Source organism: Calonectris borealis, chromosome 11 (genome assembly GCF_964195595.1).
Source record: "Calonectris borealis chromosome 11, bCalBor7.hap1.2, whole genome shotgun sequence".
Classification (NCBI taxonomy): Eukaryota; Metazoa; Chordata; class Aves; order Procellariiformes; family Procellariidae; genus Calonectris; species Calonectris borealis.
The window spans coordinates 19,974,819-19,987,308 of record NC_134322.1 but is presented as its reverse complement, the minus strand read 5'-3'; positions in this window follow the sequence as shown (position 1 = coordinate 19,987,308).

The window sequence follows — 12,490 nt, the reverse complement described above, 5'->3', positions numbered from 1 at the left end:
GATTGTGAAGATGCATCACTAAGGGCTGAAATTAAGAGATGAAATGAAAAGCGAAATTAAAATCCATCTGACTTACCATCATCTGGACAGATTTGTGCAGCTGATGTGGAAAAACTCTTCATTCATTGCCTGTCAGTGAAGAAGTCATTCCCATTCCCAGCAGCACCTCTGTAAGCAAATGGTTTGCAGCAGTTCACGGTTCTGTAATAAGAGGCTATTCAGCCTTACAATCTACAGTGCTGGGTTATGCTGGTCCCCTTTTACCCTATTTGCTATGATAATGTGGTTATCGCTATGTATGAAATATCACATTGCAGGTCTGGACAGAAGACTGCTGCAGTAAACAAGCTGGTGGGAGAACTTCAACAGCCCCACGTTACAGGGGCTGCATGAAAAATCCCTTTGTGGGGAGGTTTCAAACCAGCAACTGCACCACTGCTCATTGCCTTCCCAAAGGGAGTACGGGCCAGAAAATGTGGACTCCCTGCATTCCTGAATGACAGTTAATATTTTTAAAGATTTTTGGAACATACTATTAAAATATAAGCAGAATATATTTCATTTAAAACACACCCATTTTTGTGCCTTCATGCAAAGAACTGGCCCCCATTTCCCTCTCCCTCTTCCCCCACCCCTAACTCCCTGGCTTTTGCAGTCACTATTAAGAGATTCACATTTCTGGAAAACTACAACACTGACTTCTTTCACATTGGTTTTTGAAGCCAATGTATGACTGGCAAAGTGTTTACCAGCAAGACAAACCAAGCAAGCTTTTTATGTCTTCAAAGCTAGTAAAATACTGCTTGGAGCACAGTTTGCCTTGAGTTTCTGCACAAGAAGAGCTCATTCTGCAAGCCCAACACGAGGAAACAGCTATTTTAATCATCCTTTAGTTGCTTAAGCTTAGGTTCTCCTATTGATTTAGAACAGTCTCAACCCAGAACACTAAGCCATAAATACATCTGGAGCTGAGGCTGAAGAAGAGTTAATATTCATCTCTCTAGTTTTATTTTAAAATATACCTTTAGCTCTCTTGATGTGTAGCAGACATCAGTGAGTCACTCCAGACAGCTTAAAAATATTTTGGAAAAAGCTGTGAAGTGAGTTTTTGGGTTTGTTTTTCTTTTTCTTTTTTTTTCTTTTTTTTTTTTTCCAGTCACAAGCAGACTTGGCTTAGTTATTTGGTTTTGTTTTGTAACAGAAGGAGAACTAGAGTTGCATAGAAGTTAATGAGCACATAACATCCCTCAGCCACATAGACACTCCAAGAGAAATGAAAGGACTTCTGGCCTGACTCTAGCCAGCCATCCTGTGTTGATGAAGCTAGTGGAGTGGTGACAAGGAGCCTTTGCATTCATCCTCTGTGTAGCAGCATCAACTGCAGCGAACCTCTATGCTCAGAGCAAAGAGCACAATTGCACCAGTGGAAGGAGGAAACAGACCAGTGAGGCCATTTTTCCAAACCTCTCCAGTTCATACTGCTTTATGGGTCTGGCTGGCTGCCATGTGGAAAGTATGCAGCATCTACAGATATTTACAAAGGTGTAGAGAGAGAAATTAAGCAGAAGGAAGTCGGTCACACAGTCAGAAACTGAAATCCAGCATGGGGACTCCTGGTACCCTGTCCAGATCACTCCTTTTCACCTTGCCAGCTTAGAACCTAGGCAAGGCCAGAACTGATGATGCAAGTATCTGAATGCCTCTGTCTTCCCTATAGCAAGACTTTTGTCTGGCTACGCCTTCAGTGTCTCACATTTAAGCTCTCATTTAAGCCAACACCATGACCATGTGTGGTGAATGAAGCAGACAGAGCAGAGGACAGCAACAAAAATGATCCTGTTATCCTGAGGAGTATTTCTGGCAGGATCCAGGAGTGCGAAGCAATGAGGAGAAAGCTGTGTTCCATCTTTAGCAGAATGTCTCACTTTGCTGTACTCTGCTTCTTGACTTGTTTGCTTGAGTCTTTTTTTAACCACACTTTTGAGCTTTCCAGTGTGTACAGACAGGACAAATATAGTGACTCACAAGTGTATACCTATTATTTAGTTGTTATATAAAGCCCACCTGAGAGCACCATGAATTCACATTTTAGGTTTGCTGGAAACTTCTGCTGGAAATTTGTTCTGGTCTGTGGCTACCTTGCAGGGATCCTTTCTCATGCCCCACACACAAGCAAATCCTCAACATGTTTTTAAATGAATACAGAGAAATCCTGTTAGTCACAGCAGTGACCACAGAAAAGTTTTTGCCTTTGAGATTCTTTTATTATTTCATACACCTTTACTAGGTAACCTTTCATAACATAGGATACCATTTGCACTTTTCATGTGGTGGCAGGGGTCACCATCCTGGCAGGTGACAAGGAAATTTGTTGGAGCCTATTTTAGATACCAGTTGTTGTTGCACATCATTCATATAGTCATCCCTTCTCCATTCCCCCATTCAGCGACTTAGGTCCTCAGCTCTACTCTAATGACGGGGAAAGATCTGAGTCCCTGATAAAGTGGAACCTAGGACAGGCTGATAAATCAAAGATTGTAATGAAAAAAAGCGAGGGATCTTTCTCTAGAGGGGTAATGCCATTATTCGGATAAATGCAACAGATGAAGAGAGCTAATATTTAATGCTTCTCCCCTATTTGCCTTACAAACCTCATTTTAATATGCTTCAGAACACAATCACAGCGAAATATTCTCAACTTTATGCCCCATCATTATTGCTCAGTCAGTACCACAGCATCTCAGAAGAGATAGTGCTCTGAGCCAAAGACCAAAACAAGATGCCTCTGCTTTACAGGGGGCTCTGCACATTCATGCATCTTCACACATCAAGCTGGAAAAACGGAAAGGTACGGCTGAGTGGGCCCCCCTCCCTTCTGCCCCCAGCCATGAGGTAAAGAAAAGTTGCATAATGTAAAAAGAACATCTCTGCTTTTTTTCTAAAAAGGAAACTAAATGGTCATGCCCAGCTCTCCTCCCCAAATTTTCGTATTATTTTCTGGAAATTATGCAGAGAATCTGGTATCCTACTGAGGTGTGCTGGAGAGGGGGAAAGGGCAGCCTGGAGAATGCACTGATGCAGGAAATGGGAAGCAGGAAGGTGGGCACATGGCACCCCAGCCCTTGAGTTACCAACAGTTGGCATTGTAATGACTGGCTCAAGCTCATTAAAGGAGCTCCTTGTTGAATTACTGGCAGAGAAGCAGGGAAGCACTCTGCTGTGCAGAGTGCTGATTCCCTGGCCGTATCTTCAAAGCCCAGGATCCTCACCAGGCTGGCTGCCCTATTAGGGATGGGCTGCATTTGGTTTAAGCTGACCAGTCCTGTTCCCAGTGTTCCCCATCTACACCTAGGCCTTCAGCAAATCTCGCATCTTCCTGTTTTCTTTGCCAAACCCTGAAAAGGCAAACATTGCAACATTGCAGGGATGTAGCACAATATTAAAACACAGATTTCAATAGTAATGACTCAGGCTTAATGGCCTGTCTGCAGAGCTCATTTTCCTGCTGCCAGCTCCCTCTACCACTGCAGTTCACAGTTCCTAGAAGGTTGAATGGCTTTAGGAATCAATAGTGTATTCAAAAAGGAATACTTTGACTACAAAAGGCTAGAGAGGCTATTACAATTATTTCCTATTTTCAAGGAAAAAACAATCCCAAATACAGACAGCCAGCAGTTTTCCACAATCTTTGGGAAACTTTCCACAGGCCCACTGCAGAATGCTGCTGTCCTAGGGAATGATGCCTCTAGGACCCACATCAGTCACTCCGCTGAATGGGCTCTGGGAACCTACTCGCATACAAAGTGATCCTCATGTCCTAAAAGTTATTTAGAATACGCCATGCCCTTGCAGAGCACGCAGCAACCATAGCCAGTCCCTACACCTACAGTTCATTATAAAGCAGTGTATCTACCTCATCCCTGTGACTGAGAACTGTGTTAAGTCATATTATTTATTAGCACCAAAAAGGTTAATGTTTAGCTTTGTATATATTCCATTTATTATTCATTGCATATATTCCCCACGTGCAACTAAGTAGATACTTGACAGCTCTTTTTCTCAGAAACCGAATGTAATGCCTTGAAATTAATTGGCAATATATTTGGACTTTTGACTCACATGCATGCCAAGATTAGAAGTATTTCTAACTGGTTGTAGTTACAGCCACTGTAAATACAGCATTCAATGTGCTTCCTTTATGGGTGCTGCGTAACCTATTCTAAGCATCGCAGTTTAGTCTACTGTTTAAACACAAGTTGAGTTTTCCGAACAGCTGGGACCCGAGGCCAAGCTGCTTTGCAGTCATGTTTTACTGTAATAGGTTAAATTAAAGCCAGCAATTCAAGAGAAATTAATACTTCTGAAAACATACTCTGAACAAACCAATATATGCACGCAGAGGGATTTTTAGTTCTGTGCCTGATGTGACCTTACATGCTCCTGTAAATCTGTTTGAGAGCTGACTTCAGGGAAGACAGGCTCTAAATCTGAATACTAGTTCAAACAGAAAAAAATGTTGGGGAAATTCATTTGAGTTTGTGCAAGTGGCCACACACAGTAGTGCCTGGCCTTCTCATACAGGAAATCCTGAAGTGCTGCTCCGCTCAGTCTGCCAGTTCCCAGCCCATTTAGCATATACTTCAGAACACACAAGAACCCTTGAATATGACTTCACTAGGATATTCTGCCATAGCAGAAATTTCTTCCATAAGGGCATTCTTCCCTTCCTTCTTGGGAGGGCAGATGGAAAATCACTAACATATAGGGAATTTCAGAAGGGTAGAATGTAATTTAGAGGGCAGGGCATTGGATTTATGAATTCCTGCTCTAACTCTGTGGCTTGTAATGACCAGTGATCAGTATCTTGGTTTTGTACATCATCCCCAATGAAGAATTTTTTAAAAAGTAGTTCTTACCTTCCAAACTTGCTGATGTAATGAAAATGAGGCAAGAACAAAATGAAAACACAGCAGGAAAAAATCTACCATTATGCATTGTGCCTCAGGATGCACGTTCAGTGCCTTTGCCAAGAAGGCGAAAGTTATCAACTGTTCCCACACGTTATCTGATAATACAAGGTTCACTTCAAAACCTGATCTCTGCCAATAAGGAGTTAATATGCATTTATCTTTAATAGCTAGCTACCTAGTAATGATTTTATGTCTTGATGTATCCCTTCAAAAAAATTAAATGGATATGTCCATCTCCTCCTAGTTGTTTTGTTACATATTTATTATATATTCTTACTCCAAGACACCCAAAATATTATTAAGAAGTTGGGTTTTTAAGGGCTCCCTCTCATATACACATTTTCTGGGATCTCTTTGTCCTCATCTAGTGATTCCTAAGGTGCGAGTCCTAGTTCTACAGCCAAGAAGACTTAATACTAATTTCCAGGGATGAAATTACAGGGATGAAATAGTTCCCATTTTCCAAATGCCTTTTGAAGAGTCATCTGATGCCAGCAAGACCTAAGTTTTCAAACAGAGCAAAACATCTGCTGTTTCTGCAGCCTAATGGTTTGTCACTGGAAAACAAATGCAAGACTCAAAATGAATTTCTGGGCCTTCCACTAAAATTCCTTTTTGTCCTCACTGGAGTGCTTCTGGGTTTCATTTTTAAGTAAGAGTCACACTGAACTGCATACAGATGTACGCGTGCCTGTGCAACACTGAACCATAGGATTCAAGCCACAAAAGTGCAACAGTAGAAACTATGGCACTGAAGCTTAGAAGGCAGAAAACAGACCTGTGATCTAATCAGAGCAAGCTGTAGATTTCCAAGAGAGCTATCCCACGGATGCTCCTGTGTCTCCAGCTCCTCCCTGCTTGGCTGGTTGTGCCACACTAACCAAGACCAGAATTCAGCTCCTGAAGTTGAGATATGTAGATCCAGGGCTTTGGGTTGGTCTCTCCTGAATTTAACGGACCACAAGCCCCTCCAGCTGTCTCAGATACACTCCTATGGCCAAACATAAGTGAGGTTCAGGCCTTCGCACAAGGAAGGAAGGCAGAACTGGGGCGGCCATACATGACGATTGACAGTATGCAGTCCAGCACTTCCATCTACCAATTCTGCTGCTCTCCCTCCTTCCCTCACTCTTTGGTAACCCTCAGCGTGTTATTTTGTACATCTAAACTGCTCATTAAAGAGTAACAAGTGGTTCAGCAGCTGTCTGTGTTTTCATAAAAAAGAACTCGGCTATCACAAATTGCTTCTGCCTGTCTTGGATCACCTGTAGGAAGCACTTGTAACCAGCCCGGCGACTGGAGCCAACTGGTGCAGGATAGTCCTATGGTTTTCACCTTGCCTGCGCACAGCGTTGCAAGAAGGTATTCCTAGCACTAAGGTTTGGCTGTGAAAGGCAGACAGACAATACCTGTTAGGGTTAACTATTCTCACCTTCATCTGCTTGTCAAACAACTAACTGAAAGTATGCGATCTTTCAGTAGGTTAGATATGATATAAGCAAAGATACTGAACAATTTCCTGCATTGCTCAGTGATTTAGAAATGCAGTTTTGAGAGACTGAAAGGCCTGAAGGAAGATCATGTCAAGGAAACAAGGAACTTACCTGAGATAAAAATACCACTCATAAAACCCCATAACCTGGAAATGGCCAGTTTAACAATGGAGTGACCTTTCTACAGGAGCCAGTGTCAAAAAGAAGACAACAAATATTGAAGCTCTGAACAACCTGTTTTACCTACGCAACTAGAGACTCCGAGAGGATGGACTTGGTGGCAGTGTGCCCTAACATTTAAAACATAGACATCAAGGTTTATATTCCAGCATAGCTCAAACATGAAAACAGGACTCAGTTTAAAGACTTCTGTTCGACATCAAAGACTCCTCCAGCATTGTTAGCGTTTCTGAGACAACTAGACTACATCTGTCTGTCCATGCTGTGCCCTTGGTCTCCAAAATTCCTCAGACAGTCCTGGGGTTAGACCTTTTGCTTACACACAGCAGGTTACCAGTAAGCCAGCATGGGTTTGTATCGCTTGTGCCACAGCAGGCTGCAACAGAGCCTTGCACCCACCCACTCTCACTGGGCCTCATTGCCAGCAGTCGCCCCAACACCCGCCAGCCTCACAAACCTGGGGGGGCGGACGGGTGAGACCCCACTAGATGGCACTACGACCCAGACTGATTTTAGTTATTGTAGGCGTTGAGTTAATTTCTTGTTTTGGATCCAACTGACCTTCTTGTTTGCTTTCTGTTTACAGTATGCAAGGTGCTCCATAAAGAGTCTGTTTGTTGTGACCACTTATTCACATGTTTGCTAAAATGTTTTTTAAATAAAAGTACCCATGCGGTATCAGCATCTCCCCTGACCTTTGACACTGCTCACATCAAAGCCTTCTTTTCCATTTTATTTCACCTTCACCTTTGAAGCTAAACATACCAGGAAGAGGGAGTGAGGGTGATCAGTCAAATCATCAAAAAATTTGCAAGTGAAAACTCCAAATATACTCTCTTATGAGAAGACCTCATCTCATCCATTTAATGGGCAGGGAGTATAAAATATTTAATAGTGTCACTTGTGCATATTGACTGATCAGCAACCAGGCTAACCAGCTTGCAATAAGATAAACAAAAAACATTCCCATTAACTTTGTAGAGAGCTTTAAAGGCACTAAAAGTTAACTCTCGTATACCTGCTTATCAACTCATGTGTTGACACTCCTTGAAGAACATCTGAAAGCCCACATTCCCAAACTGATTTCCTGCTAGAATAGATGACTCTTCATTTGATTCCTGCATAACTGGCATGATATGACACTTTCCCATGCTCTAGCATGGGAAGTACTTTAGGAATTAATTTGCAAAAAAAAATCCACAAGATATAACAAGGTATATACAGTAATGGCTGTACAACATTTATCCCACAATAGGGCAAAGCACAGTGAAAAGCGGAAAAAAACAAAAGAGATTTTGTCTAAGCATATGTTGGATGATGCTGTCAAAACTGTGCAAGCAAGGCAAAAGCAATCATAAAGATACAGGGAATATTTCTAATTTCTTGCAATCTGGAATTGCTGGAAGTGTATCGGCTTCCTTTCCTTTTTCCAAAATTCTTGAGTCCACCATTGTGAAATATGTCTGTCTGACAATGGCAGAGTTCGACTTAGTCAACAAATTTGGCAATTTGCATGTCAGAAACATGGCTATTCCTGGCAGCCTTGAATCTCAACTGCAGAGCTAATTTAACTTTTTCCATATAGTTTGGAAAAACGGCTATTCTGGCTCATTTATAATATGAACAGCTTTCATAAAAAGACCTACACAACCTATTTCGTATATTGTGTAGTCATTAAACGTCTCTTGACTTACTGCAAATGCATCACTTGTTATCCACATTTTACATTCTTTTTTCCTGTGCCTCGTTCTCATACCTACTGTGATCACAGTAAAGGGCATGGCCATGATGAAGTAATTCTCGGACTAACAAATACAAACAGAGTATTTATTAATCCAAAAATGAAGGACAAATTAGAAAACATGAGCTAATAGGAAGTAGTTTCCCAATATGGGAGCCAAGTGGCATTGTTGTGCCTGTCAATCCGTACTTGGAGTTTGTTCTGCGTGTGGTGTGTTATGGGCTGGACAAAATTAATAAATGGGGATGGGCTGATTTTGAGGAGAGAAGCAGTGGGGACCCCGGAGGTCTTTGCTTTTGTAATCAAATTAGCAGAACTCAAAGGTAAGTGAGATAGAGCAGAATTTCCTTTGCTGATGAACCGCTGGCCAACTAAATGTGCATAGCCATTTTCAAAACAAGGATATTTATACATGAAGATGTTTACCCATGCCTGTCTACTTGCAGTACTTGACCTGTGTGTCCACTGCAACTGCTACCATACCAAAAACACAAACATGAGCAAGGAGCTGCTCTTTTTAGCATACTTAAGCCTGAGCACTGCAGAAAGCAGCAGTAATAATCTTGGCTGGTGGTCATAGCAGTCTCAGCGTACTACATTCAATAGAGCTCACGTACATATCTCCTGAAGGACAGCACATGTTCAGATGTAACATGGAAAACAACAAAAGAGTAAATTTTCAAACTAGATTAGTATTTTGTTAATCTAAGTTACTCAGGAAGATGGTCTGCAGTGAGATCACTTCCTATGCCCTGAGGCACAGGAGAAACACATAGCTCTTGAACAGATGTAACAGAGGGCTGACTTGGTTATGGACTTGGTTGTGGCACTGCCATAACCAAGGTCTAATCATAAATGTCTCCACCACAAGTGTGTTCTCTAATTTTCCTTACCTAATGGCCATTTACCCTATCATTGTCTAATTTCTACAGCACTATGCCCTGGGAAGCAATGTTCCGCCTTTTTTTCTGTTCCCAGTTCTACGCACAGAGATGGGGAGGAAAAATTGGTACAGAAGAATTTGACTGAAAATAACTGTGCTGATAACAGTGCATCTTCTGCCCTTCAAAATATACCTCAATAGAGGGAATTACCTGCTTTTAAAGCAGTTCTGTTTGTACACTGTGAGACTGAGGCAGTGTTTAATACTCCATTGTGTTTGCCATGTTGAGGTGCCAGAGAAGCCAAAGTGTCAGTGTAATTTGGCGAAAATCAGCCTGTACTGCAAACTCCTGGTTAGCTAGATCACAGTTGGATGGTGATAATGTTTTGGTACCATTGCCACAGGGAACTCTTGTAGCATAAGCCAGCCTAGCTCCACCACCTTCTCAGCTGAGAACAGCAGAACTGAAAGTTTTGCAATGAACTGCTCTAGAGAAAAACAAGGTAGAAAAACTGAGGAACAGAAATAATGGAGCTGCCAAGCAAATCTATATTCAGGCCAGACAGCCTGCACTTCAAAGGATTCATGATCCTTAATTGCATCAGGTGGGGAGTGCTGCTTGCTAACCGGGGCAGGGCCTCAGACTCTGGGGACTGTAAGCTCAGTTTTTCTTCAACATTGGGACATTAGGCAACCTATCATTCATCCCTTGCATTCCTTTGCCCCAGCTTTAAAATGGGAAATCACAACTAGGAAGAAACAGGATATGGAATCATCTTATATTGCACTTATAATTGCACTTCTGCAGTTCCATTCAACAGGGAATCTCATAGCAATAATCAGTCTCCTCTGAAGCCCATGGTCCTGCTGGTTGGTTGTGTTTTATTTTTTCTCCATTATCCACATCATCTTTCATCCTCCCTCTTCTTAGCATTACTTATTGCATATTGCATTGTAAACATGTGTTTTAATATGTCAAACACCCACATTTATGGAAGAAATTTTTCAGCATAACGAGTTGCCTTAAACTTGTCCTATGCACTCTCCAGGATGACTATCACGTTAGTCTGTATGTTACTACTGCCTTCACAAACACCACTAAAGTTAGCAGACAGTGCAAGTTAAACATTGATAAACCCACACCACAAAATTTCAACCTGACCTTTTGCACTGGGGATCCAAATCTACCACTTCTCATGAGCCCCACCAATCTATGAAAACCCTGCTCTGTCTCCACCTTGGACTGATGCTAAGATGAAAACCAACTGCTAGCAACCAAAAATTTCTTAAAGATAGAATAAAATGGCAAGCCCTGTGTGGTTTGTGCAGAACACAGGCAGGTAACTGTGTCAGGGAGCTTTTTTTTTCTTTTTCTGTGGCTTGTATTTTGCAGAGCTTTCTATCCAGCTAGCCTTGAAAGCACAAGCACTGCCTGGAATTCCTCCTGAGGATGTGAAGCCAAACTATAGCAGAAACTGGGGAAGGAGAGGCGTAGATTGTGAAAATGCAAAAAAGAGCTGAGGGAGATGCTAAGAATCAGAGCATTCTTCAGCATGGTGAACTTCTCAAGAACACCGGCAGAAAAGAGGAAAGGAGGAGACATGAAAACACAGTTTGGCAGATAGCTCAGTCCACACCCTCCTACACAACAGGGTCTTTTTGTAGAGGAGGTAATTTTCAACTGTAATTGATAGCAGCCTTAGCAGCTTGTCAGACAAGTTGCCAGTTATGTACAGGGTGATGACAAACCAATTTCTTCTACAGAAACCTACAAAATTATATTTCCAAACTTCCGGCAGGTTCGGGAGGTCCTGCATGCAGCAACAACTCCGTGCTGATAGCCCACATGCTTCAACACACTCAGCATGCCTCTCTGTACGAACATGGTAGACAGCATCCCTCTTTTTTGGACAATGGCACTTGAAAAGCCATGTTAAAAACTTTTTCACTATAGCCCATGCCCTCTCCCTCTAGACTACATCCGGCTGAACCAAAACAAGCAGAATTACAATCTGGGTTTACAAAATACTAAGGAGAAGTATGAGAGAGGAACTGTACTCAACGACAGCTGCTTTCTAAAAGGCTACAAGACATTAATTAGTTGCTGCTGCTCTCTGCAGCCTGCCTCTGCCTAGCTTGGGAGGATAGGGCTACAGATGAACAGCAGCAATAGGCCAGAATCATGCTCTACAGCAGGTCCCTACCTGGGATCTAGGCAAAAGTGAGCCATGCTCCAGCCAACTTTCCTTTCCTTTCATCAGCCTCATAAATGACGGTAGGAAAAAATACGCAAGTCTAATAACGTTGAGCAATTAAAGAGCAGTTGATAAATAAAGATGCTGAAAATAAAGTTGGACCAATCAAAACTAATACATTCTACAAAGCTGTTACCGAGATGTCGTAAGTATTTAATAACAATTATAAAGAATAATGTACTCAACTAAAACCAATAGCTTCTCCAATCCCACCTTCTGCCCCTCAACTATCCATGGTGCACTCAGTTTAAGAGGTTATTCCTCAATCAACTTCAGAAGAGGACATTAACTTATACCCTGTGCTCCTCTTAGCCCCTCTCCATACATGTCCTGAACATAACATTAGACTCTGGGGCTGTTTCTTCATGAATTTTCACTCCTCCCTGCTTCATGTGTTCTCCCGGTTCCAAGAGTCTTCAGCTTAAAAAAAAAAATCTCTTCCTGACAAGTCAGACAGTTTTCGTGGCAAGTGTTCATGGTCCCTCTGAGTTACTAACAGTCCCACACACAGCCTCACTTCTCTTCCCCTCCCTCCAGTCCTCACAGTGGCCCATTATGCTAAATCACACTGATCCAAAAATGGGAGTTGAGGAAGACACTCCGAAATAGGCTAGAAAAACTCTACTGTGGTATGGCCCATAAGAGGACAGCTTTTTTAAGCATTTGTGTCTCTGCTAAATAATTTCTGAAGTTCCACATTTAAATTCCCTCTCTAAGTGCTGCAGTCTGCCCTGTGAGGAGCTCACTAAAACTGAGGTAATGAAGGATATGATCAGTTTTCTAAGGGTGCTATGACCTAGAGGCAGGTCTGATTACATCATTTGTTTTGGGTTGAGTCTCAGGAGCTTTATAAAAAGCAGTCCTAAAAGGAGGGAGAGAGACAAGGGGAGAGAAGGGCAATAACTCATTAGCAGAAGCTCTGTATGTGTGCATTCTGCTATTTGCCACATATCTACAAGGGAGTTTCT